Source organism: Cervus canadensis, chromosome 2 (genome assembly GCF_019320065.1).
Source record: "Cervus canadensis isolate Bull #8, Minnesota chromosome 2, ASM1932006v1, whole genome shotgun sequence".
Lineage (NCBI taxonomy): Eukaryota > Metazoa > Chordata > Mammalia > Artiodactyla > Cervidae > Cervus > Cervus canadensis.
In genome coordinates, this window is record NC_057387.1 from 85387660 (window position 1) to 85415491 (window position 27832).

Sequence of the window (27832 nt, forward strand, 5' to 3'; positions counted from 1 at the left end):
TTTCCTGAAAATATGAATATGAATATTTCCTTCATAGGGTTGTGAGACTCAAATCAGACAATGAAAGTAAAGAATAGCATGATTAATGACACATAGAGTGTGCTTTAAAAATGGTTGGAATACACTGATAGGCTTTTGCTTTAGGAAAATTACCAAACATGATGAATATATTAGAAGGGGATAATACTGGAGGAAGGAAAACCAGTTCGGAAATGATGGCAGCAATCCATGGGAGAGAGAATGAAAGACTGAACTCAGGCAGAAGCAGAGAAAATGGAGAGAAGAGATGTGGCTGTGAGGGCTAATTGATGTTACAGTTCAGTTCAGTTCAGTTCAGTTGCTCCGTCACACCCAACTCTTTGTGACCCCAAGAGCTGCAGCACGCCAGGCCTCCCTGTCCATCACAAACTCTTGGAGTCCACCCAAACTCATGTCCATTGAGTCGATGATGCCATCCAACCATCTCATCCTATGTCATCCCCTTCTACTCCTGCCCTCAGTCTTTCCCAGCATCAGGGTCTTTTCAAATGAGTCAGTTCTTTACATCAGGTGACCAAAGTGTTGGAGCTTCAGCTTCAACATCAGTTCCTTCCAATGAACACCCAGGACTGATCTCCTTTAGGATGGACTCCTTTTGGATCTCCTTGCAGTCCAAGGGACTCTCAAGAGTCTTCTCCAACCACCATAGTTCAAAAGCATCAATTCTTCAGTGCACAGCTTTCTTTATAGTCCAACTCTCATATCCATACATGACTACTGGAAAAACCATTGCCTTGACTAGACAGACCTTTGTTGACAAAGTAATGTCTCTACTTTTTAATATGCTATCTAGGTTGGTCATAACTTTCCTTCCAAGAAGTAAGAGTCTTTTAATTTCATGGCTGCAATCACCATCTGCAGTGATTTCGGAGCCTCAAAAAATAAAGTCTGACACTGGTTCCACTGTTTCCCCATCTCTTTGCCATGAAGTGATGGGACCAGATGCCATGATCTTAGTTTTCTGAATGTTGAGCTTTAAGCCAACTTTTTCACTCTCTTCTTTTACTTTCATCAAGAGGTTCTTTAGTTCTTCTTCACTTTCTGCCATAAGGGTGGTGTCATCTGCATATCTGAGGTTATTGATATTTCTCCCGGGAATCTTGACTCCAGCTTCTGCTTCTTCCAGCCCAGCATTTCTCATGATGTACTCTGCATATAAGTTAAGTAAGCAGGGTGACAATATACAGCCTTGATGGACTCCTTTTCCTATTTGGAAGCAGTCTGTTGCTCCATGTCCAGTTCTAACTGTTGCTTCCTGACCTGCATACAGGTTTCTCAAGAGGCAGGTCAGGTGGTCTGGTATTCCCATGTCTTTCAGAATTTTCCACAGTTTCTTGTGATCCACACAGTCAAAGGCTTTGGCACAGTCAATAAAGCAGAAATAGATGTTTTTCTGGAACTCTCTTGCTTTTTCGATGATCCAGCAGATGTTGGCAAATTGATCTCTGGCTCCTCTGCCTTTCCTAAAACCAGCTTGAACATCTAGAAGGTCACGATTCATGTATTGCTGAAGGCTGGCTTGGAGAATTTTGAGCATTTCTCTACTAGCATGTGAGATGAGTGCAATTGTGTGGTAGTTTGAGCATTCTTGGCATTGCCTTTCTTTGGGATTGGAATGAAAACTGACCTTTTCCAGTCCTGTGAACACTTTTGAGTTTTCCAAATTTGCTGGCATATTGAGTGCAGCACTTTCACAGCATCATCTTTCAGTTTTTTAAATAGCTCAGCTGGAATTTCATCACCTCCACTAGCTTTGTTTGTAGTGATGCTTCCTAAGGCCCACTTGACTTCACATTCCAGGATGTCCGGCTCTAGGTAAGTGTCTCTAGGGAGGGACAAAGAGGGGCCAAAAATACCTTCAGAATTTAGGTGTCTAGTGATACCATTTACCAAGGAGGAAAGCCAGATTTGGGGTGAAGATATTAAATTGCTTTTGGACACATTAATTAAGTGGAAATGTCTAAGAGTCAGTTGATGACACACCTGAGGCTGCAGTTTCCTAATTGGATATCGTCATCAGTGAAAGAATCATCAGTGTGAAATCCCAGAAATAGATGAAGTCACCAAGGAAGTAATAATATATTTTAAAAAGTCAAATTAGGGAGAGGCAGATATCATCAGTCAGTTTGTCACTTGAGCCATGTCTGACTCTTTGCGACAATATGGACTGTAGCCTGTCAGGCTAATCTATCCATGGGATTCTCCAGGCAACAAAACTGGAGTGGACTTCCATTTCCTCTCCAGGGGATCTTCACAACCCGTGTTTCTTACGTCTCCTGCATTGGCAGGTAGGTTCTTTACCACTAGCGCCACCTGAGAAGCCTGTGTGTGTGTGTGTGTGTGTGTAGCCAAGATATGGAGAATATATATACACACATATACACACACACCAGAATCTGGTGTACATATATAAATAAGGAAATATATATATATATATATATTTGTGTGTGTGTATATATATATACACACACATATGTATGTATACATGTATATATATGGATATAACCGAGAAGGAAATGTCAGAATGGGTCAGGGGACTTAGCAAGGAGTCACATCTCAGAAGCCAATGATAGAGAAGGCTAGAAGAAGTTAGGCAATTTACAATTAGAAAATGATTGGTAACTTTGGCCAAGAAAGATTCAGCAGAGTCATGAAGGGAAGCTGATTGTCATGGATTGAAGTCTAAATGAGGAATTGGAGAGATGAAGGCAATGACTGTAGATTATTCTTTGGGAGAATTTGATTGTGGAGGGTAAGGGAAATGAGCAGAGGTGCTAGAAAAAGAGGGTGGATTTCTTTGAAATTTTAAGAGATTCAATTTCCAGAAAAGAGGAAATCTCTATGGGAGTTGGGTGAAGATCAACTCGGAGAAGAAATGAAAGAATTTGTCTTAGATTGGAGAAGAATGTTTATTGGTCTGTTACAGGATCCCAGGAGGTAAAGTTGGACTCAGTTGTATACGTTTAAGTTTGTGGTTTTGGAAGGAGAGTTTTCAAGTGCTTATCTGATAGCCTCAAACCTCTCTCTGAAAAGTTACCCAGTTTATTGCTAGGAGAAGGGAGCAGCAATTAGAAGGTAGTCTGACTAGAGTGAGATGTAGAATGCTTGCTCTGGCAATAATGCCCAATGAATTTGGAGACCATAAATTTAGAATGACTCCAATCCATCCACTTTTGTCATTTCTTCCAAAAGTGTTCAGCAGCCAGGGGATGAGATGGGGAGAAGGCAGATGGCTACATTGATATAAGACAGAATTTGAATGCAAGCATAGTGAGTCCCCTGTATATGAACGTTCAAGTTGTGAAATTTCAAAGATGAGAACATGCATTTGTATGTCCAATCACGTAAGTGAGTTCTATTGAGGAGGCTCTGTTACTTTTGGAGGGACAGGACCCGAGGACAGAACAGTTGATAGAGGTTGCAGCAGCCATTCATAACGCAGTCCAGGGCTATCATGTACGTCATCTCTGACAAGAGAAAAAGAGCTGCTCCCCAGACGTCACTGGATCATTTTTTTAAGAGCGTAGATAGAATTGGATCCAACAAGAAATCAGAAGTTGTACCATTAAAATCAGGTGTGAGTGAAACGGCAGCTTGCCCTCCAGGCCCTATTGCTGATGATCCTTCAGGTCTACCATCTCCCACATCCTCTCCCCACTCCCATCAGTCACTCTTCTTGCCAGTTCACTCAGTACCAGCTCCTGTATGCTGGCTGTTAGACTGTACTACTGCACTTTTCATGGTACTGTACTATAAGACTGAAGATATTTTCTCCATTTTATTTGCCTTTTAATGTATTATTTGTGTGAAAAGTATTATAAACCTATTATAGTACAGTACTGTATAACTGATTGTGTTAGTTGGGTACCTGAGCTAACTTTGTTGGACTTAGGAGCAAATTAGGCTTATGAACATGCTCTCAAGATGAAACTCATTTCTATGTAGGGAATTTACTGTATGATGGAAGAGCAAGAGATTGGGAGGGTGAGTGCATTTGTAGCAAAATGATTACAGTAATAGACACTGTAGTTCTAGTGTACAGGAAAGGAAATGAAGGTGGGAGGAGGCTAATAGTGGAGGACAAAAAGGTCAAATAACTAAAGGGTTGTGATGAGGTCACAAAATATGTGTGGTAGGCGTAAGGAAGGGAAACTGGACTGATAGGAAATTAGAAGCAGAGATTTGTATATTAGAGTTTAAGGTGTCAGGGGTGGAACATTTCCTTCTAATGATAAGCTCTAGCATGTAGCCATAAAACACATCAGTCAATCAGGGCTGTAGAAGTTGGCCAAGGAAATTTGAAGTGATGATAACAATATAGAGTTCACATCTGTGTGATATTTTACAGATTGCAAAGCACTTTCACAACCATTATCTCACTTGACCTTATCCAATGAGATGGATAAAGCATGAATTATCTCAATTATTATTTTAAGTTGACACATGAAACAATTGAGGTTTGAAGATATTAAGTATCTTACCAGGCTAGTTAAGTGATGGAAATTCCAGTTGGGATGAAATCACTAGCATCTGGATTAAACCTAAAAAAAATCCCGTTATTTACATCAATTCAGCTACTTTCGTGTTATGTATACACTGAATGAATATTCCTGATAGAATTGACAAAAACAATGCAACAATAACTTTTTTGGAAGAGTTGATGGACTCAAGGTCGTAGAGCGTTTTTTTGTTTCTTTTTTTTTCCCTCTAAACAAAGCATTCTTTACCTGCTCGATCACCCCTGGTCATTTCACAAGGATTAGGTGATCCTGTTCCCCGCCTCTACTCACCAAGAGCAGGGCCACTGGAAGTTGTGCTTCTCATTTCTACTGTGGACTGGAGCCTTTCCAGAGCTCTCTGGGGCTCTCAGGCTGGGTGAAGATGGATGGAGATCAGATCCAGTGGCGGTGGGTGGAGGAGGGTCCAGGAAACAGACGCCAAGCAAGGTAATTCATCCAAATGGCAAAACAGAGGTGGAATCTAGGGGAGCTGGAAGCAACCCAAACAGGGTATGGGGGAGAGAGAGATGCCCTTCCATCTCCAGCTCAGATTTCTCCTTTGCCTCCGGTGCTTCATGCCGGCCTAGTCCAGTCCCAAATTGGGTGTCAGATTCCATCTCAACCCTGGCTGTGTGCTGCTTCCTCTACCAGATCCCACATCTTGGCCTAAAAAGTTATTAACTTCCCCCTTAATCCCCACCCTGCCTTTTCACATTCTGTTCAACAGAAAATACTGCTTCGGCCAAGCCACTGTGGTATTTGGGAGGACCAAACTGGATTCTACTTTATTTGTATCACTATTTTTCCCTGTGACCCTGCATATGTCACTTTCTTTCTCTGGACCTCGTTTTTCTCATCTGTTGAATTAGTTGGTGGAATGACCCAAAAAGGCAAATAGATCTCCTTGTAAGTGCTAACTCAGGATCACTGGTAGTAGCTTCTTGGATCTCTGTGTCAAGAGGGATTCTGAGGTGTGCTGATGTTCATCGTAACTAGCACTTCCCCTTTCTTAGTGGCTCAGATGATAAAAAATCTGCCTCAAATGCAGGATACCCAAGTTCCATCCCTGGGTCAGGAAGATCCCTTGGAGAAGGGAATGGCTACCCACTGCAGTATTCTTGCCTGGGCAATTCCTTGGACAGAGGAGACTGGTGGACTCTAGTCTATGGAATTGAAAAGAGTTGGACATGACTGAGCAACTAACATTAAGATAGTGGTTCTCAAACAACAGTGTGCATCTTAGTTATCTGGAGAGCTCATTAAAATACAAAGTTCTGGGCCCCACACCCAGGGTTGCTGATTCAGTGGGTCTGAAGTATGGCCTGAGAAGTTGCCTCTGTAGCAAATCCTCAGCTGAAGCTGACACTGTTGGTCCACGGACCACACTTTAGAAACATTATTGTGGTATTTAATTTCTATGACTCAGTTTAGTTTTCTCGAAGCAGTGCAAATATCATCACTAGTTAGGTGACACAGATGCACAGACTTAGGGCCCCCAGCTTCTTTAAGAAATGTTAAGAGGAGTTAGAGATTCATTAAGTAGCATAAGTTATACATCTGGTCTTAAAAAAAAAAGATAATCTTTAGGTCCATCCATGTTGCTGCAAATAGCATTATTTCATTCTTTTTATGGACCTAGAGATTATCACTTTAAGTGAAACAAGTTAGGCAAAGACAAATATCATGTGTTATCGCTTATCTGTGGAATCTAAAAATACAATACAAATGAACTTATTTATTAATAGAAAACAATATAGACTCACAAACATAGAAAACAAATTTATGGTTACCAAAGAGGATGGTGGAGGTGGGGGAGGGCAATGATAAATTAGGAGTTTACAACTAACATATGTGTATACATATATATAAATTAGATCAACAACATGGACCTACTCTATAGCACAGGGAACTATACTGAATATCTTATAATAACCTGATTTGTAAAAGAATATGAAAACGTATATATATGTATATATATGGTTGAATCACTTACCAACAGAACATTTTAAATCAACTGTACCTCAACAAGAATAAGAAGGGAAAAATCAGATCCCAGAAACCCAGAGATCCTTGCCCCTTTTACCATATAAGGGCACAATAAGAGGATGGCCACATGTGAACTAGACAATGAATCTGCCAGGACCATGATTCTTGGATATAAATTTCTGTTGTTTATTTTTAAAAAAGAGCTATAGGCATAAAGTTCTGTATTTTTCCAGTTCATACTCAACTAGTAGAATGAATAGAAAGAGGATGGGCTTTGGAATTAGACATACCTAAGTTTAGATCCTGGCTCTACAGTTTAGTTTATTAATTATTTGACCTTGGGCTAGTTACCAAACTCCTCAGCTTCACTTTGTATAGTGAACTCACTACATTTTCTGTTTTGTTCACTAAATTTCCAAGGCCTAACTTACAGGAAGCAGTTAAAAATATTCTTTGACTGAAAACACAATGATTTGTCATAGACAAACCACACTTCTTCTGTAGACATTACACTCTCTTTTTGCCCTCTCTGTTTGTAGGGATTAACAAATTCTTAATAAGCTTAGGAAATGTCATGCTTAAGTGTGCACCAAGACTCAACTGTGATAAAATGCAGCTTTTTTATTTCCTACAGTGACTCTGATTTTGCTCATGAACCTCACCCTTCTTCTTTGCAGTGAGGAGTGGGCAAGAGGAATTCAACAGTGAAAGTTAGCTCAGTTTCAGCTCTTTGAAGTACTTGGTCCCTTTCCCATAAATGTTGTCTTCCAGAACTCCCTCTGCCCTCCTCAGGGTAAAAGGTGGCTATGAGATTTCATATGGCCATGAAAGGACCCCTCGCTGGTCCCTGTGGTTTAGTGGTTGGTCTGACGTTGCCTCTGGAATGATGGTCATGAATGTGCAAATTGTTTAGTCTTATTCTTTGAAGCATATGATTCAACACTGCAGTAGAGTCCATTGTCCTGACTGTTTACCTCTGGTTGCTAAGCCCAAGCTCTCTGAGGCCTCTTTGTCCCTTTCCTGGGACCTGCAGCTCTCTCATCATTCTTAGAACCCCTGTGTCTCCTCACCTGAGTAAGGGGGAATTTCTGGTCTTTTGCCTGCAGTGTAGCGGGGCTACTTGATGATCTCAAAGGTAAAACTATGCTCCAACAGTTCAATATGGATTGAAAAGAGCCCAGAAAAGAGCTCTAGAAGACCTGTATTCAAGTCCTTTCCTTTCCTCCCACTAGCTGTGGGATTTGGAAGTAATTCTGTACCTCCCTTCACTTCTACTTCTCCATCCCTACCAAAGGGATTATATAGTAGTACTGAAGGAAGAGCAGATGTACTGATCAAAAGAAATTTGATTTGTAAAATTTCTTATTAAAACCAGACCTTTCTTCCATTCTTTGGCTGATAATTTTTCAGAAGTGGCTATCTGTACTAACTCTGGAGAAATAAAGGAGAAGAGGATACCGATTATATTCTCACTTTGCTGACAGCCCCATGGGGGTGCCTGACCCACAGACTAAGTCATTGGAGAGAAGCGCTAAGGATTGTTGGAAATTGAGCACAAACCCAAGAGCCTGTGTTATGTGGTCCCATTGCTTCCATCCCAGAGGCTCTGGGCCTCATATGTAATGGGACTAATACCAGCATCTTAATAGCAATGTATTGTATATGAAGATTAAATTAAATGTCAGTAGCAGCATTTTGTCACTAATATGGAAGTAATGGTGCAGAAGTTATAATTCACATGCTAATTAAAATAAATATATTTATCCTTCCTTTCATGGAATCACAGTCATCTCAGGGTTGGGAAAAAGAACAATGATCTTTCATCACAAACTCAAAGGAAATAAGGGGAAATTTCACGGTTTAAAAGGCAAATACATTAAAATGATTTTATTGTTGCTCTAATTTTGAAAGACAAAGTTCCCTAAATTTAAGAGCTAACAAGGAAGATCTGACATAGTGTAGGGGCCCTGGTGGCTTCTAAAACACAGAACCTGAAATGAAAAGTAGAGAATATAGAATTATCAGCCTGACTCATTACTTTGTCAATAAAGGTCCGTCTAGTCAAAGGTATGATTTTTCCAGTAGTCATGTATGGATGTGAGAGTGGGGCTGTAAAGTAGGCCAAGCACCAAAGAATTGATGCTTTTGAACTGTGGTGTTGAAGACTCTTGAGAGTCCCTTGGACAGTAAGCAGATCAAACCAGTCAATCCTAAAGGAAATCAGTCCTGAATCTTCATTGGAAGGACTGATGCTGAAGCTGAAGCTCTAATACTTTGGCCATGTGATGTGAAGAGCTAACTTATTAGAAAAGACCCTGATGCTGGGAAAGATTGAAGGCAGGGGGAGAAGGGGATGACAGAGGATGAGATGGTTGGATGGCATCACTGACTCAATGGACATGAGTTTGAACAAGCTCTGGGAGATGGTAAAGGACAGGGAAGCCTGGTGTGCTGCAGTCCATGGGTTGCAAAGAGTTGGACACCACTGAGTGACTGAACAGCAACTCGACAATGTAACAGATGCCTTGTTTCACGCAGACCTGCTCCCTTCCCAGCACCCTCCCCAATATTCCTGACAATGCTTTGAAAAGGTGTGCCATGCGATTAATATATATCAGCAGCAGCTTTAGTTGAGCAGTTATGGTCTCTAACCTTGTATATATATAGGATATCATTTCTGTGGAAATGGAACATGAATAAGGGACCTACTAAATACATCTGAACCTTCAAGACTGATGATTTTCCCAAATGGAGAAAGTGGCTATTTAGGACATGATATGCAGGCCTGAATGTTTGCATATTATGATCATAGGATCATAGGCAGTCCTAGTTAGGAGAGGTTTTAGAGATCAGTCAGTGTAATCTATTCTGTTTTTAAATTTATTTTTAGTTGGAGGATGATTGCTTGAAAATATTGTGTTGGCTTCTGCCATACAATGTAAATCAGCCATAAGGACATATGTCCCCTACCTGTTGAACCTCTCCCCAGCCCCGCACCCCATCCCACCGCTCTAGGTTGCCACAGAGTACCAGGTTGAGCTCACTGTGCTACACAGCATCTTCCCATTAGCCATCTATTTTGCATATGGTAAGTATGGATTTCAGAGCTATTCTCTCGTTGTCCCAGCCCCTCCTACCCCTATGGCCTTCGAAGTCTGTTCTATACATCTACATCTCTATTTTCATAGAGATGGAAAGGACAAGAGACACACTTGGAAGTGGCACCTACTTTGGGTAACCACTATGCTGTGTTATTCCACTCAATCTTGAAGGCAATTTTGTGACACGGCTGTTCCTACTCCTATTTTCCAAGTGAGAATCTGTGGCTGGAAGAAGAAAGCCACTTACTTAGAGACACTCTTGACTTGGTAGAGTCAAGATTCAAAGGGAAACAGAAACTACTACAGGTTTGGTGAGTCATAGGGCTGATGCTGAGGCTGAAGCTCCAGTACTTTGGCCACCTCATGCGAAGAGTTGACTTATTGGAAAAGACCCTGATGCTGGGAGGGATTGGGGGCAGGGGGAGAAGGGGACGACAGAGGATGAGATGGCTGGGTGGCATCACCGACTCGCTGGACATGAGTTTGAGTAAAGTCTGGGAGTTGGTGATGGACAGGGAGGCCTGGCGTGCTGCAATTCATGGGGTTGCAAAGAGTTGGACACGACTGAGCAGCTCAACTGAACTGAACTGAACAATGTTATAAAAGCACTTTAGAAATTACTAAGTGTGGTGAACCTAGCATATCTGACACTTGAAACAAATCACTTAGTACCCCCCTCACCACAAAATGTAAAAATTATTTTTAGTGGTAAATATGAAACAAAATAAATAATGATAGGAAATGACAGGCAGGATATAACACTTTTGAAAATTAAATTGGGTGTATATTACCTTGCTAGTAAAAGCTAAAAATAAATATCATAGTATAAAGAAAAATATTACACCTCTCTGTTCTACTGCTTTAAATTTTAAATGCAAATATAAACTCCAGGTGATCACACAGATGGAAGCACGTGATGGAATTGGGTCACATGATGAAATTAGGTTAACTCGAATTTTGTGCCTTTGTCTTTACAATTATTGTGCTGTCGTTGCTTATTTTAAAACTAGAGTTTAAATGAATGGAATGGAGACGTGGAATGGCACCCTAGGTGAGACTGAATGATACCATTAGAAAATTACACTTGAGTTCAGGTATACCACTTTATGCATGTGACCCCAATTTAATCCTATACTCAAAGAAATAGGTGCATTATTATTGCTCCTGTATTATTGATGAGGATGCCAGAGTTTAAATGAGGTACAGAGTTTAAATGATCTGATCAAGGTCACAGGACTAGTGATTAGAAGGGATTAAACTGTTGGGGTGGGCTCTACTGTCAACCCTCACAATCCTTCTGCTTTAGTCCTTCAATCCCAATTTATATCTGTCAACACACACTCTGCTTCACCCATCACCTCTTACTGAAGGCATGGAGTAGATGCTTTGTTTCAGTGATGAAAGCACTCTAGGTAAGCTTCATGGTTTGCTTTTTGTTTTGTTTGCTTTCTTGTTTTGCTTTTACTTAGAACCCATAAATATAAAGGATAGGAAAGGTAGCAAAAACAGGGATTGGGGAAGATGCAAAATTTCCCTTTCAATGGAGTCTGCTCCTTAATTAATGAAGTAATTAAGTAGCACTGATTCAAGGTACACTATCCCAGGAATGGTACTAAAACCCTTGGGAGAAGGAGGGTATCAAAACTTACATGACATGAATCGGCGATAGGCATACATGTGATCCCTCTCTCCCCACTCCATCCCTCCAGACTGTCACAGAGCATCGGCTTTGGGTTCCCTGCTCCATACATCAAACTCCCTCTGGCTATTTATTTTATATATGGCACTGTGTATGTTTCAGTTGATGTATGGCAGAGGCCATCATAATATTGTAATTAATTATCCTGCAATTAAAATAATAAATAAATAAATATTAAAAGTTATAGGACAAGAGTGCCATTTTAAAACACCATCTGGTTAGATATCGACAGAACTTCTCTTAATATTTTACTATAAAATAAGACACAGAAAAAGGCAAGAACTCACAATACTGAAACATCAGATTGACAGTTAACTTTTGGCCATGAAGAGGCACATAGTATATTTTTTTCCCTGAAACATAATGTTTGAATTGTATTTTAAGTGGGATATATAAATATAACAAATTGTCTCACATAAATTTAGAGGGGGGGGGTGTGCTGCCAAATGAGTTTGCCACAGCCTTGCAAACAAAACAATCCCTCCAGTTGTTCAAAGCTTTTTGAGTTTCACAATTGCAGATGGGGGATTATGGATCAAAGATAACAGCATCAAAGACCAGGCATGTCCCAACTATGCCTTCTGCGCTGGTACTGTTGGTGCCTAACGTGGCCACAGCAGCTCCACTGTGCGTGTGGGTCCTGGTCTCTGATCTCCAGCCCCAGGGACAGGGTACTGCCCAGTCCAGTCCAAGACCTCCTGTGGGAACAGTTTTTTCCTTCCACACAGCAGCTGAGCAGGGCAAGGAGTTCAGACTCAAGCTGCTGGTGTTCCCAGGAACTTGACACAAGTGAGTCATGCCCTCTGTAAGGGCCAGTGTCCACTCAGCCAAGTACATCTCTCCACTAAGGCTTTCAGTTCTCTTTTAAACACCACCAAAAGTATAAGCCCTATGGTCTTCAGTTTTACCAGGGCCACCATTGGTTAGGTAAAGCCCTCATCCCTGACCTAGCTCTCTAATTCTCTGAAAACTTCTAAGCCCTTCCTTTCTGTCTGTGGGATCACCACCCCAGAATCCACCAGGTCTTCTTCCCAGATTGTTCTCTGAACTGAGACTTGACTTTCCGTTGTTGGACTTTCCTTCCCAGACCATCATCTCAAGCAGATTCCTTGAGCAGGGGCTCCTTATTTTCTGATATGAACCTTGATATTGGAGTGGGTTGGTCTAGTTGTTTGTGTCCTGTTTTTGCTCCCGGATTTCTGTCTCTTTCAGCATCCTGTGAGAATCCAGTGTCCATGGGACCTGTGCTCATCTGACATATCTCCACCCACCCCCATCACTAGCATCTCCTGTTTTCTTGGTTTCTCCCACATCCTCACTAAGCATCACGGGCTGAATCAGAGTCCTCCCCATTTCAAGCCCTTTTCTTATTCCAGTAGATCTCACCATCTCAAGGATGACAAAGGGGCCCTGATGTCTTAATTGCTCCATTTCGTTCCTTACCCCATTTCAACTCTCCACTCTGTCAGTCCTATTCTGTACCTTATTGTTCAAAATATCTCCAACTCTAAAATAGCTAGTTTGGGCATTCCATTTTCTCTCTACAACCTTATACCGTTCCAGTGTTCTTGTTTAATTACTATTAGTACAATAATTCTTTGACCCCTTTGGAGACTCCTCCAATAAATTGATTGATTCCTCATTACTCCCAATCCATTATCCCTCTTTTTTTTTTTTTTAACTTCTCTCCTTCTCAAGTTTAGACTGAGTGGTCCATCATCCATCATCTCCATGACTCTGTCACAGTACTCTAAGTTCCTTTATCCTGTCTCTTGTATAATAGCCATTTGGCCAAATTCTAACAGAAGCAGAAGATATTAAGGAGAGGTGGCAAGAATACACAGAAGAACTGTACAAAAAAGGTCTTCATGACCCAGATAATCACGATGGTGTGATCACTCACCTAGAGCCAGACATCCTGGAATGTGAAGTCAAGTGGGCCTTAGGAAGCATCACTACGAACAAAGCTAGTGGAGGTGATGGATTTCCAGTTGAGCTATTTCAAATCCTAAAAGATGATGCTGTGAAAGTGCTGCACTCATATGCCAGCAAATTTGGAAAACTCAGCAGTGGCCACAGGACTGGACAATGTCAGTTTTCATTCTAATCCCAAAGAAAGGCAATGCCAAAGAATGCTCAAACAACCACACAATTGCACTCATCTCACATGCTAGTAAAGTAATGCTCAACATTCTCCAAGTCAGGCTTCAGCAATATGTGAACCATGAACTTCCAGATGTTCAAGCTGGTTTTAGAAAAGGCAGAGGAACCAGAGATCAAATTCCCAACATCCTTTGGATTATCAAAAAAGCAAGAGAGCTCCAGAAAAACATCTATTTCTGCTTTAATGACTATGTAAAAGCCTTTGACTGTGTGAATCACCACAAACTATGGAAAATTCTTATAGATGGGAATACCAGACCTCTTGATAAATCTGTATGCAGGTCAGGAAACAACAGTTAGAACTGGACATGGAACAACAGACTGTTTCCAAATTGGGAGAGGAGTATGTCAAAGCTGTATATTGTCACCCTGCTTATTTAACTTATCTGCAGAGTACCTCATGAGAAATGCTGGGCTGGATGAAACACAAGCTGGAATCAAGATTGCTGGGAGAAATATCAATAATCTCAGATACGCAAATGACACCACCCTTATGGCAGAAAGTGAAGAAGAATTAAACAGCCTCTTGATGAAAGTGAAAGAAGAGAGGGGAAAAGCTGGCTTAGAACTCAACATTCAGAAAACTAAGATCATGGCATCTGGTCCCATCACTCCATGACAAATAGATGGGGAAATAGTGGAAACAGGGACAGACTTTATTTTGGGGAGCTCAAAAATCCCTGCAGATGGTGACTGCAGCCATGAAATTAAAAAAAAAAAAAAGACACTTATTCCTTGGAGGAAAAGTTATGATCAACATAGATGGCATGTTAAAAAGTAGAGACATTACTTTGCCAACAAAGTTCCATCTAGTCAAGGATATGGTTTTTCCAGTAGTCATGTATGGATGTGAAAGTTGGACTATAAAGAAAGCTGAGCACCGAGGAACTGATGTTTTTGAACTATGGTGTTGGAGAAGACTCTTGAGAGTCCCTTGGACAGCAACAAGATCCAACCAGTGAATCCCAAAAAGAAATAAGTCCTGAATATTCATTGGAAGGACTGATGTTGAAGCTGAAACTTCAATACTTTGGCCACCTGATGTGAAGAGTTGACTCATTTGAAAACTCTGATGATGGGAAAGATTGAAGGCGGGAGAAGGGGATGACAGAGAATGAGATGGTTGGATGGCATCATCACGGATAGCATCATCAATGCACATGAGTTTGAGTAAGCTCCGGGAGTTGGTGATGGACAGGTAGGCCTGGCATGCTGCATTACATGGGGTTGCAAAGAGTCGGACATGACTGAGCAACTGAACTAAACTGAACTGAATTGGCCAAATTCTAACCCTGCCCTCACTCCCATCTCCTTTTTCTTATCTGCCTCAGAGGAGTTGAGACTACTGTAGTAAGTTAGGTGATAGGGAAGAACAGTGTCTCCATCAGGCCTTTCTTTGTAGGGTGCTATAGATTAGATGTTTGTGTTGCCCTAAAATTCATATGTTGAAACCTTAATCCTCAATGTGTGACATTTTCTCTATTTTTTCTGAATTTACTCACCTTCATAATGAAAATGATCTTTACTTTACAAGGAAATGATCATATATGACCATATGTGTACCTCAGGAGCTTGCAAAAATTGCTAGTATAAAGTTGATGATTGAGACTAGATTGTGGTCTTGTAGAAGCACAGGCTGGGCAAACATTTCAGTAAAAGTTGAAATGCTTTAAAAAAAAATAAAGTTTCCTCTTTAAAAAATTATAGTGAGATAAATTGTCACTTGTCTTGCAAAGATAATTTTAGAGTGGGGAGTGACTCTGAAGCCACAAACTTGGGTACTGGGTTATATCAATTGTCTAATTTCTTCTCCACCCTATAAATTCTACTTTATAAGTACCAATCTTGGGAATTGAATAATGAAAAGAAATTTGCTATTATGAAAGTAGAGTTAACTCTTATGCTTTAAAATGCAGAAATATCAATTACATTTTTGAGAATTTTCACATTGTAGGTCTTCAATAAAGTTTGAAATTTACAAATTATTTCCTGGAATTTTTATACTGGGAAGGATACAAATGTGCCATCTGACAGGCAAGGGTAAAATTCTCGATGATTATATAACTAGTACTATATAAATATTTTTTCCTTCTTTCTTTGGCCATTTTAATCCTCTCCTGACTTCAAGATTTATTCATATCTTGCATCCATAACTGCTCTAACCTTCAACTGTCATTCCCTCTATGACATTCTTTAGCTCATTATCTCTTTCAAAACTCATTATCATCCAAAACTAATTATCTCTTTTATTAAGCTACGTATTTTCTTAAACAATTCCTTAAAATAGTTACACTCACAGCTATACAAGATTCTAATACCCTCGTACAATGGCCTTAGTTTTGAACTGCTTTCCCTCTCACTTTCATCCTTCCTAAGTCTATCTTATTTCTGACCTCCACAGTATTCATATTGCAGCTGAATGTCCTTTATTCACCCAACTCTTTTATTTCTGTTGATCAGCACCATTTTTCTGGTCACTATCTTGGCTGTTCTGAATATTAACACTGGTTCATTGCCCTGGCTAGTAGTCTAATAATTCTTGGATCCTGAGCCCTTCTTAACTCCATTCCCACTACATCCACTTTGGCACTTGGGTGGGACTGAAGCTACAGAACTTGGCTAAGAAAGAATACTGCAAGCCCCATGGGATATGATACTACTTTTTTACAGTTAAAAAGCCACACAGAATATTGAAAAGATATCTGCATTCCCATGCTTATTGCAGCATTATTTACAATAGCCAAGACATAAAAACAACCTGAGTGTCCATCAGTGGATGGTGGATAATGAAGATATTGTAAATATACAAAATGGAATTTTATTCAGCCATTAAAAAAGCAAACCCTGCCATTTTTAATGGCATGGTTGGACCTTTAGGGCATTATATTAAGTGGAAAAAGGTCTGAAAAATACTGTATGACCTCACTCATAATATATGTAGAATCTAAACAACTGAATTTATAGAAACGGAGAATGGGTTAGTGGTTGCCAGAGGCAGGGGATTGAGGTTATGGGTGAAGGTGGTCAAAAGGTGCAAACTTCCAAGTATAAAATAAAGTCCTAGGGATGTAATGATATACAGTATAATGACTGTAGTCAACAATGCTATATTGTATATTTGCAAGTCGCTTTAAAAAGTTGATCTTAAAAGTTCTCATCATAAGAAAAAAGTTGTAACTATATGAGGTGATGGATGTTAACTAAACTGTTTGTAGTAATCATTTCACAATATATACATTTATCAAATAATTATGTACACCTTAAACTAATGCAATGTTGTATATCAATTATATCTCAATAAAATTGGAAAAAAACAAAACATTATTGTGCTTCTGCTGCTGCTGCTGCTAAGTCGCTTCAGTCGTGTCCGACTCTGTGTGACTCCATAGACGGCAGCCCACCAGGCTCCCCTGCCCCTGGGATTCTCCAGGCAAGAACACTGGAGACGGATGCCATTTCCTTCTCCAATGCATGAAAGTGAAAAGCGAAAGTGAAGTCGTTCAGTCATGTCCGACTCTTAGCGACCCCACGGTCTGCAGCCTACCAGGCTCCTCCGTCCATGGGATTGTCCAGGGAGGAGTACTGGAGTGGGGTGCCATTGCCTTCTCCTATTGTGCCTCAGTTTTCTCATATGTATATGAAAATAAAATACTATATATTTAGGTGTCATAAAAATTTTTAAAAATTAGGTGCATCCAATTCAATGCTACTATATAGTAGGTACTTGTAGAAGCTAGTTCCTTTTTCTTTTCTTTGGTATTGCATATAGTTCTATTTTCCAAAATTTGGAATACTGATTCTACAGTTTGTTAGTGGGTGCGTTTGAAGTAAGGATTCTGTGGTTAACAGTTTTGGGAAACACTGGAATTAAGTTAAATTTGAATAATTTCTCCTCAGAGTCATCAATAAGTAATGCTAGCCTAGTAAACTATACCAGCCAAATTTCCTCAAATATATTTGACAGAAGATGTCTACTTTTCATAGAATGTTTATAAAATCTTGGATTAGAGGATCATACTGCCAATTTAATTCCTCTTTATGCAGACCTCAAATAATGTTTCTGTTTTATTGATTGATATCCTAAGATAAATTGTTCAGTTTGCAATGTATACAAACATCAAGCCATTATGTTGTACACTTGAAACTAATATGATGTTATATGTCAATTATACTTAAAGTTAAAAAGAAAAAAGAAAAAAAAAACTCTATGTTTTGCAACTATATACCCATATAAATCAGGGTTTCTCAATACAGTACAACCAAAAAAAATAGGAAATTGAAGCTGGATGCTGAGGATGAAGTAGATGGCAACATGGGGATCATAAAATGCAATTTTAGACTTGATATGTTTAGGGAAATATCCCTATTGTTTCAGTTAATGACTTTATAGAAGTTTAAAGTTATAAAGTTGAACATAAAATATATGAAAATTGTTAAATTAATAAACAGAATTAAAGTTTCACTTCCAGTATGAAGTACTAAAGTGCTGCAAATAATAGAACTCTAAAAAATATATGCAACATGAACCAAAGGCTTTGGTGACTAAACAAAAGCAGCAGAGTTTAGAGGGAATTAAAACTGGAGATGAGGAAACTAAATGGAATGAGGTGATTGTTTTGTGTGGCTTTACTTTGAAGGCACCCATGATCATGGGATCATGGTGGAGGTGGCACCACATGACTGAAATTTTGATAGAAATCCCTGCCATGGTTTTGGCCACATGGAATGGGTGAATAAGCCCTGAGGCAGCCAGAACAATGGGAGAATTAGGGCAAAACCTTGAAAAAGAGAGAGTCAAAGCATAATGAACCCCTAACTAAGCCTCAAGTTTTTAGATGACCCCTGAACCATGTATGTGTGGGGCAATTGAAAGCAGCTTCCACCAAAGTCTTAAACACCTGAACTGAGGTATGAGCTTCTGCCCATGACAGGTATGACAGTATGGACTTTAGAATAACTAAGTTAAACATCTACTAAAACAAAACACCCACTCTTTAGAGGACTATAACGAAATTTAGAATCCACAAAATATAAAAATTTACAATGCCCAGGATACAGTCCAAAATTACTCAGAATATATGAGTCAGAAAAATACAGACCTATCTTGAAGGGACAAAAAAAAAGAATCAATAGATGCCAAACTTTGAGTTATCCCAGATAGTCAAATTATAAGATATGGACTTTTAAGAAGGTATAATAACTGAGTGAGATAAAGTTAAATATGCTTTAATGAATACAAAAGAAATTCTCAGCTGAGAAATACAGAATGTAAAAATAAGTGAAAATTTTTGAAATGAAAAAATATAATATCTGAAATTAATATTTATGGGATTATCTTACTAGTAAAATGGAGATGATGGAAGAAAGAGTGATTTGAAACTAGATCACTAGAAATGATCCAGTTGAAAGAAGAGAGAAATAATGGTGTGAAGAAAATAAACTGCTACAAGAAACTCAATGAATTCCAAATATTAATAGCATAAATTTGATGATAATGATACTTGGGTACAGTATAGTCAAATGTCTGAAAACCAAAGATGAAGAGAACATTTTGAAATAGCCAGAGAAAAATTAACACACTACGAAAAGGGGGACAGAGGATTGAATAACTGTGGACTTTCCATGACAATTAAAGGAAGACTTTCATGAAGACCATGAAAAAATATCTTAAAATCATGGGAGAAAATACAAACCAAAATTCAAGTTGAAATTCCCAATGAAAATGTTTTTCAAGCCTGAAGGCAAAATAAATCTTTCAGCTAAAGAAAAACCAAGTGAATGTCTTGTTGTCTGAACTATGCTACCAGACATGATAATGTAAGTTATTCAGAGTGAAGGGAATGGAACCTGATGGAACTCAGATCCTTAAGAAGGAATGAGTACTGTTGGTAAATATATAGTGGATATAAAAGTCTACTTTTTCCCTTAAATTCTTAAAATACATGTTAATATATAAAGAAAAAATTTTAATATTTTCTTGAGGGGTTTATAATATATGAAGATATATATGATGACTACAACATAAAGGATGATGAGGAGTTAAGTGGACTTAAACAGTTGCAAGTTTTTTGTATTATATATGAAGCAGTACAGTTTCAAGTCTAGGTAGAGTAAAAAGTTGATATGCAGTGTAATATTTAGAAAACCCATTTAAAAATAAAGCAAAGAACTGTGAGTAAATAGGTAATCAGTTTAGTGCAATTGCTCAGGTGTGTCCAACTCTACAGCCACATGGACTGCAGCACGCCAGGGTTCCATGTCCATCACCAACTACCTGAGCTTGCTCAAATTCATGTCCATTGAAACAGTGATGGCATCCAACCATCTCATCCTCTGTTGTCCCCTTCCCCTCCTGCCTTCAATCTTTCCCAGCATCAGGGTTTTTTCTAATGAGTCAGTTCATTGCATTAATTCATTGCATTAGGCAGCCACAGTATTGGAGCTTCAGCTTCAGTATCAGTCCTTCCAATGAATATTCAGGGTTGATTTCCTTTAGGACTGACTGATTTGATCTCCTTGTTGTCCAAGGGACTCTTAAGAGTCTTCTCCAACACCACAGTTCAAAAGCATCAATTCTTCAGTGCTCAGCTTTCTTTATGGTCCAACTCTCACATCCATACATGACTACTGGAAAAACCATAGCTTTGACTAGATGGACCTTTGTTGGCAAAGTAATGTCTCTGCTTTTGAATACATTGTCTAGGTTTGTCATAGCTTTTCTTCCAAAGAGCAAGGATCTTTTAATTTCATGGCTGCAGTCGCCATCTGAAATGATTTTGGAGCCCAAGAAAATAAAGTCTGTCACTGTTTCCATTGTTTCCACATCTATTTGTCATGAAGAGGTGGGACCAGATGCCATGACCTTAGTGTTTTGAATGTTGAGTTTTAAGCCAGCTTTTTCACTCTCCTCTTTCACATTCATCAAGTTGCTCTTTAGTTCCTCTTTGCTTTCTGCCATAAGGGTGGTGTCATCTGCATATCTGTGGTTATTGAAATTTCTCCTGGCAATCTTTATTCCAGCTTGTGCTTCATTTAGTAAGTCAATTAAAATGGAAATTTAAAATATGTAAATGATTTAAAGGAAGGCAAGAAAGGGGGATATAGATGAGCAAAACACAGGAGACAAACAGAATAAGTTCATATATACTAACAATTATGCTAAATGTTAGTAAATTAAATGCTTCAATTGAAAGATAGAGTTTTTAAGAATAGGGAAAAAAACAAGACACAATTACAAGCTGCTTAGAAAGACTTTATATTTTATAAGTTCAGTTTTCTTGAAATTGTTGAAAATGACATGCCCTGCAAACAGTAACTATAAGATTAGACTAGCTATATTATTATTTGATGGGAAGATGACCTGAAGGAGGGCATGGCAACCCACTCCAGTATTCTTGTCTGAGAATCCCATGGACAGAGGAGCCTGGAGGGCTATAGTCTGTAGGGTTGCACAGAGTCAGACACAACTGAAGTGACTTAGCACACATTATTATTTGATAAAGTATACATCAAAATGAGAAGTAATACCAAAGATATATAATTTTGGAATAAAAAAAGTATCAGTTCATCAGGAACGTATAATAACCATAAATATGTATATACTGAATGAAAAAGTGAAGTGAAAGTAAGTCGCTCAGTTGTATCCAAATCTTTGCAACCCCATGGTATATAGTCCATGGAATTCTCCAGGCCAGAATACTGGAGTGGGTAGCCTTTGCCTTCTCCAGAGGATCTTCCCCACCCAGGGGTCAGACCCAGGTCTCCCACATTGCAGACAGATTCTTTACCAGCTGAGCCACAAGAGAAGACCAAGAATACTGGTGTGGGTAGCCTATCCCTTGGCCAGCAGATCTTCCTGACCCAGGAATCAAACCAGGGTCTCCTTCATTGTAGGCAGATTTTTACCAACTGAGCTCTCAGGGAAGTCATTACGTACTGAATAGTAGACCTTTAAAATACATGAAACAGTAATAGAATTTGAGAAAAATAGACAGATTAAAAATAATATTAGGTAATTTTAACACACTTTGTTCAACAATGAATAAGACTAGACCAATAAAGTTATCAAAAACACAGTTAATCACCTTAATCTAATATATATATAAATATATAAAATTTAATATATAAATGTATATATATAATTATATAAGAATGTATAATTACATTAAATTTATATATACATGAGTATTATGTATATATAAATGCCACAACTGTAGAACACACATTTTTCTTAAGTGTACATGGTATGTTAAAAAAAGACAAACTACAGGATGGGTCATAAAGTAAATCTCAATAACTTAAAAAAATTGAAATCATACAAGATATATTCTCTGAATCTGACAAAATTAAATTGGAAATCAGTAACTTTAAAAAATACATCTGTGAGGAAAAAACCCCATATATTTATAATTAAATAAAACACTTCCAAATAGTCCATAGGACAAGGACAAAATCACAAAGAAAAATAAAAATCACTTTAAATTGAATAATAACCAAAATAAAATGTATCAGACTATAAAACGCAGTTAAAGCAGTGCTTAGAGGAAAACTCTTAGCTTTAAATTTTTTTATTAGGGAAGAAGAAAAGTTTTCTTTAGTAATCTCAGATTTTACATCAAGAAGCAAGAAAAAAAATGCAAAGTGGAAAGAAGAAAATAAAAAAGCAAAAGAGGAGAAACAAGTGAAATTTGAAAAAGTTCAAACACTGGAGAAAATCAATGTTAAGCCAAAAACTTGTTCCTTGAAAAGATGGATAAAATCGATAAACTTGTAGTTGAGTTGAGTTGAGTTCAGTCACTTAGTGCTGTCGGACTCTTTGCAACCCCATGAACCTCAGCACGCCAGTCCTCCCCGTCCATCACAAACTCCCGGAGTTCACTCAAACTCATGTCCATCGAGTCGGTGATGCCATCCAACCATCTCATCCTATGTCATCCCCTTCTACTCCTGCCCTCAATCTTTCCCAGCATCAGGGTCTTTTCAAATGAGTCAGCTCTTCACATCAGGGGTCCAGAGTATTGGAGTTTCAGCTTCAACATCAGTCCTTCCAATGAACACCCAGGACTGATCTCCTTTAGGATGGACTCCTTTTGGATCTCCTTGCAGTCCAGGGGACCCTCAAGAGTCTTCTCCAACACCACAGTTCAAAAGCACCACTTCTTTGGCGCTTAGCTTTCTTTATAGTCCAACTCTCACATCCATACATGGCTACTGGAAAAACCATAGCCTTGACTAGACGGACCTTTGTTAACAAAGTAATGTCTCTGCTTTTTAATATGCTGTCTAGGTTGATCATAACTTTCCTTCCAAGGAGTAAGCATTTTTTAATTTCATGGCTGTAATCACCATCTGCATTGATTTTGGAGCCCAGAAAAATAAAGTCTGACACTGTTTCCACTGTTTTCCCATCTATTTGCCATGAAGTGATGGGACAGGATGCCATGATCTTAGTTTTCTGAATGCTGAGCTTTAAGCCAACTTTTTCACTCTCCTCTTTCACTTTCTTCAAGAGGCTCTTTAGTTCTTCTTCACTTTCTGCCATAAAGGTGGTGTCATCTGCACATCTGAGGTTATTGATATTTCTCCCAGCAATCTTGATTCCAGCTTCTGCTTCTTCCAGCCCAGCATTTCTCATGATGTACTCTGCATATCAGTTAAATAAGCAGGGTGACAATATACAGCCTTGACATACTCCTTTCCCTATTTGGAACCAGTCTGTTGTTCCATGTCCAGTTCTAACTGTTGCTTCCTGACCTGCATACAGGTTTCTCAAGAGGCAGGTCTGGTATTCCCATGTCTTTCAGAATTTTCCACAGTTTATTGTGATTCACACAGTCAAAAGCTTTGGCAAAGTCAGTAAAGCAGAAATAGATGTTTTTCTGGAGCTCTCTTGCTTTTTCGATGATCCAGCAAGTAATGATCCAGTAGTTGAGTAATGAATGAAAACTAGCCAGCAATACAAGAATAAAGGAAAAAAAATCACTGTAAATCTCATATACACTGAATGGATACTAAGAGAATATAATTAAGAATTTGATACCTACAAATATAACAACTAAGAAGTAGTGGACTAGTTTATCAAAGTGCACCAAATATCAAATCTCACTTATGAAGTAGATAACCTAATATCTCTATACCTATTAAATAGTTTGTTAAATTGTTTGTTTGTTGAAACGTTAAATTGTTTGTTAAAAACCTTTGCACAGAGTGCCAAGTTCAGACGGAATTACTGGTAAATGCTTCTAAACACTTGTGGGAAAAAGTAATAGCAATTTGACACAAATACTTTCACAAAGTAGAAGAGGAAACATTTCCTATCTCCTGTGTTAGTCCATTAGTGTCCCTGACAAAACTACACCAAGACATTAAAAAGAAAGGAAAATACATTATTTCTTATAATTGTAGACCCAAATCTCCTTAAGAACATTTTACAAAATTAAATCCAGCAAGGTAATTAAGAAGACAATGCATCCTGACCAAATGAGATTTATCTTAGAAATGCAAAGTTTAATATTTGAAAATGAACACAACTCACCATGCTATCCCATATAAGATTTTCAATAGGATAATTCTAATAAATGCCAAAAAGCACATTTAAAAAATTCAACACCCATTTATAATAAAAACTCTTGGAAAACTAGGAATGAAAGAAATATCTGACTTCATAATGGACATATACAAAAACCTACATGTAACATCATAATTAATGAGGAAAGATTGAATGCTTTGCCTCCAAAATCAAGAACAAGACAAGGATGTTCCCTCTTGCTACACCTATTCAACATTGTATTGGTAGTCTGGCCAAGACAATTAGGCAAGAAAATATAGAATGTGGTATTAGCATAAGGATAGATATATAGATCAATGGAACAGAACTGAGAATGCATAAATAAACTCTTGCAATCTTGGTCAGCTGACTTTTAACAAGAGTGTTAAAATTGTTCTTCCTCAAGAAGATTCAATGGAGAATGAAAAGTCTCTTCATCCATATGCGAAAGAATGAAGTTGGACACTTTCTTCACAATATACACAAAAATTAATTCAAAATGGGTCACATATATAAATGCAAAAGCTAAAAACTATAAAATTCTTAGACAAAAATATAGGAATATATCTTCATGACCTTGAGTTAGGCAAATCTTATGGGTTTATATCTTGGTTTTGTTATGTTTGTTCATTTGTTTTGTAGATTCCACATATAAATGAAATCATACAGTATTTGTCTTTGTCTGACTTATTTCACTTAGCAAAATACCCTCTATGTCCATCTATGTTGATTGACACAAATAGCAAGATCTCATTATATTTTATGACTGAGTAATATTCCATGGTATATGTACCACATCTTCTTTACCCATTTTCTGTTGATAGGTGCTTAGGTTGCTTTCATATCTTGACTATTGTAAATAATATTAATACTAAAATGAATATAGGGGTACAATATCTTTTCTAGTTAGTATTTTTGCTTTCTTCAGATAAATACCCAGGAGTGGAATTGCTGGATGTTATGATAGTCCTATTTTTAATTTTTGAGGAATCTCCATACTGTTTTCTATAGTGGCTACACAATTTACATTCTCACCAACAGTGCATGAGGGTTCCCTTTTTCTCTACATCCTTACCAACACTTGTTATTTGTGGTCTTTTTGATAATAGTCATTCTGATAGCTATGAGATGATATCTCAATTATTTAGAAGTGCTTTTCCTTGATAAATGGTGATGTTGAGCACCTTTTCATGTGCATTGTCACCATCTGTATGTCTTTTTTTTAGAAAAAATGTCTATTTAGATCCTTTGACCATTTTTTAACCTCTTCTTTTTATAAGAAGTTTGGGACTTCATTTTATGAATTTGGATGGGGGGGGCACAGTTCATTTCATAACAATCCTGTCTCTGACCCATAAAATTCATGTCCTTCTTGCATGAAAAATGAATTTTCCAAAAGTGTGATGCCTGTGGATTGTTTGCACATTTTGCTGATTGCCATCAAAGTAACGGGAGATTACCAAAACTTTGGGGATAGTTGTACTGCCAAAACAAAAACAAAACAAAATCCTTAAATGCAAAAGGAACAGCAAGAATTTGACTATATGAAAAGTGATTCTGACTGTTCATGTTTTAAAATAATCTCCAAGACCACTAAATTCTAAAGGTAGAGAGTGGACCGATAAAACAGCTTAGCTTCCCTGACCTCAGAACATATTGCCCAATAGTTACTTCAGATGTAGTCAAAAGAATAATGGAAAAGGAACGATAACCAGACATCAGAGTCAAGCACAGTGGGGAGAAAGTACACTCACCTTTGTGAGTATGGACTCAGGGCGTGATTTAGGCCCATTCTCCACACCCAAGTAGGGACCTTCAAGACTTCCGCCCTACTATGGAACAGTGTGTGCTGTCTCTTTCCTATATTTTCCCTTTTTAAATGGGATTATTTATTGTGGTTTTTCCATTCTGTTATATATCGGGTGTGTGGAGAACAGATAATTTGTCTTTTTAGTACGGAGGTCTCTGGATCAAGAGAAGCCACATCTGGACCTAATAAAGAGACTATTTTTCATAGTGCTCTGATGAAGAGATTGCTGCAGATCACACAGCGTTATGGGCTGAACTGTGTCCTTTTAAAAATTCATATATTAAAATCCTAACCCCCAGTAACTTAGGATGTGACTGTATTTGAAAACAGGGCTTTTAGAAAAGTATTTAAGGTGAAATGAGACCATATAGGCAAGCTCTAATCCTGCATGACTTGTGTCCTTGTAACAAAAGATCAGGACACAGGCAAAAGGGAAGACCTTGTGAAGACACAGGGGAGAAAACAGCTGTCTAAGAGGGAGGTTTTGGAAGAAACCAATGCTACGAATACCTTTACCTCAAACTTCTATCATTCAGTAATATGCAAAAATAAATTTCTTTTGTTTAAACCACCCAGTCTCTATTATTTCCTATGGTAGCTCTGGCAAACTAACACATCCAGATGTAGGGAACTTTGTGATTGCTGCAGTGCTTAGAGAGATTTTTGAGGTGACTCCATGAAGAGGGATACACATGTAATATTTGCACAAAAGAGAGTAAAGTAAACATTTTTTCAGTAGAAGGGCTGGCCTGGTGAGTCATTAGGGTAATGTCTCAATTATTTCCAGTCTTTGTGTTAGTCATCTTTTTCTAGGTTATGCTGCTGTAGCAAATGTCTCCAAGCTGTCTGTGGTTCACAAGAACAGAGGTTTATTTCTCATATATGTTACGTGTTTACTATAGTATAACATGACTCCACTCCATAGATCTTCCTCATTCTAGAACTCAGGCTACAGAAAAAGCTTTTATTTAAGATATAGTGTCCTTGAGACAAAGGAAAATCAACAGCAATAATAAAATTATAAGGCTCTAAATGTTCTGCTCAGATGTGACCCCTATCACTTCTGCTTATATTTAATTGGCCAGGCCTGATATCAATGAAGTGGGGAAATATACTTGTCCCACAGTAGGATGAAAATGGGTGGGTATATATAATCCTCTCATTGGAGGGCAGCATGTAATTGGTACCAACAATAAAATCCAAGCACAAGCTTAACCGCTTTGAAATTAACTGCTTGAGCAAACAATGTGAGTGCATGCTATGTATGTCACTTCCAGGAAGAAACCTTTAAAGGCCATTGCATGATTCACAACTTTCCTTTCTCCCTGTGGTGGGAGAAAGTTGAGGGATGTTCAGCATACCTGTATCCCTGATAAACAGGGTGGAGCAGAACATTTGGCCAATTCATGATAGACATGCAGTGTGAGAAAGAAGTTAATCTTTGTTTTCTTAAGCCATTGAAATTGTATAGTTGTTTGTTATCATAGCATAACGTAACTCATTCATTCTGACCAAGGTACTAAAAGAGGTTTGAAAACCACTGCCGTAAAAAGCTACCTACAGTATGTGTACAATAAATGCTTAGTATTGTGTGATAGTTTCTCTCTCATTCTTTATATAATGAGAGCTGTTCTCTTTTCTGACCATTGTGATAATCATGCCCTTCTTTGTGCTTCTCTTTTTGGTAGAAGACACCTAAGAAAGCTGTTTGTCTCTCATGCCTTTTGGGGGAAGTTTTCCTTTTCTCTCCATTAGAGTGTTTGTGATAGAAGTTGCCATGTAATACAATGCTACTGAAGTAGGAGGGACACACAAAGTTAGGCTTGTGAATTTCTTCTGGGGATTTCCTCCTGGAACCAAGCGAGATGTCTAAGACTGTCAGTGTGAGTGCCTAGACTGTAACATGTTGGATTCAGGCCATGATACTGGCTAGTGCTTACCATAATGTTATTATTATTAGTAGCCTGTAGAAAAGAACACTGCAGTTCT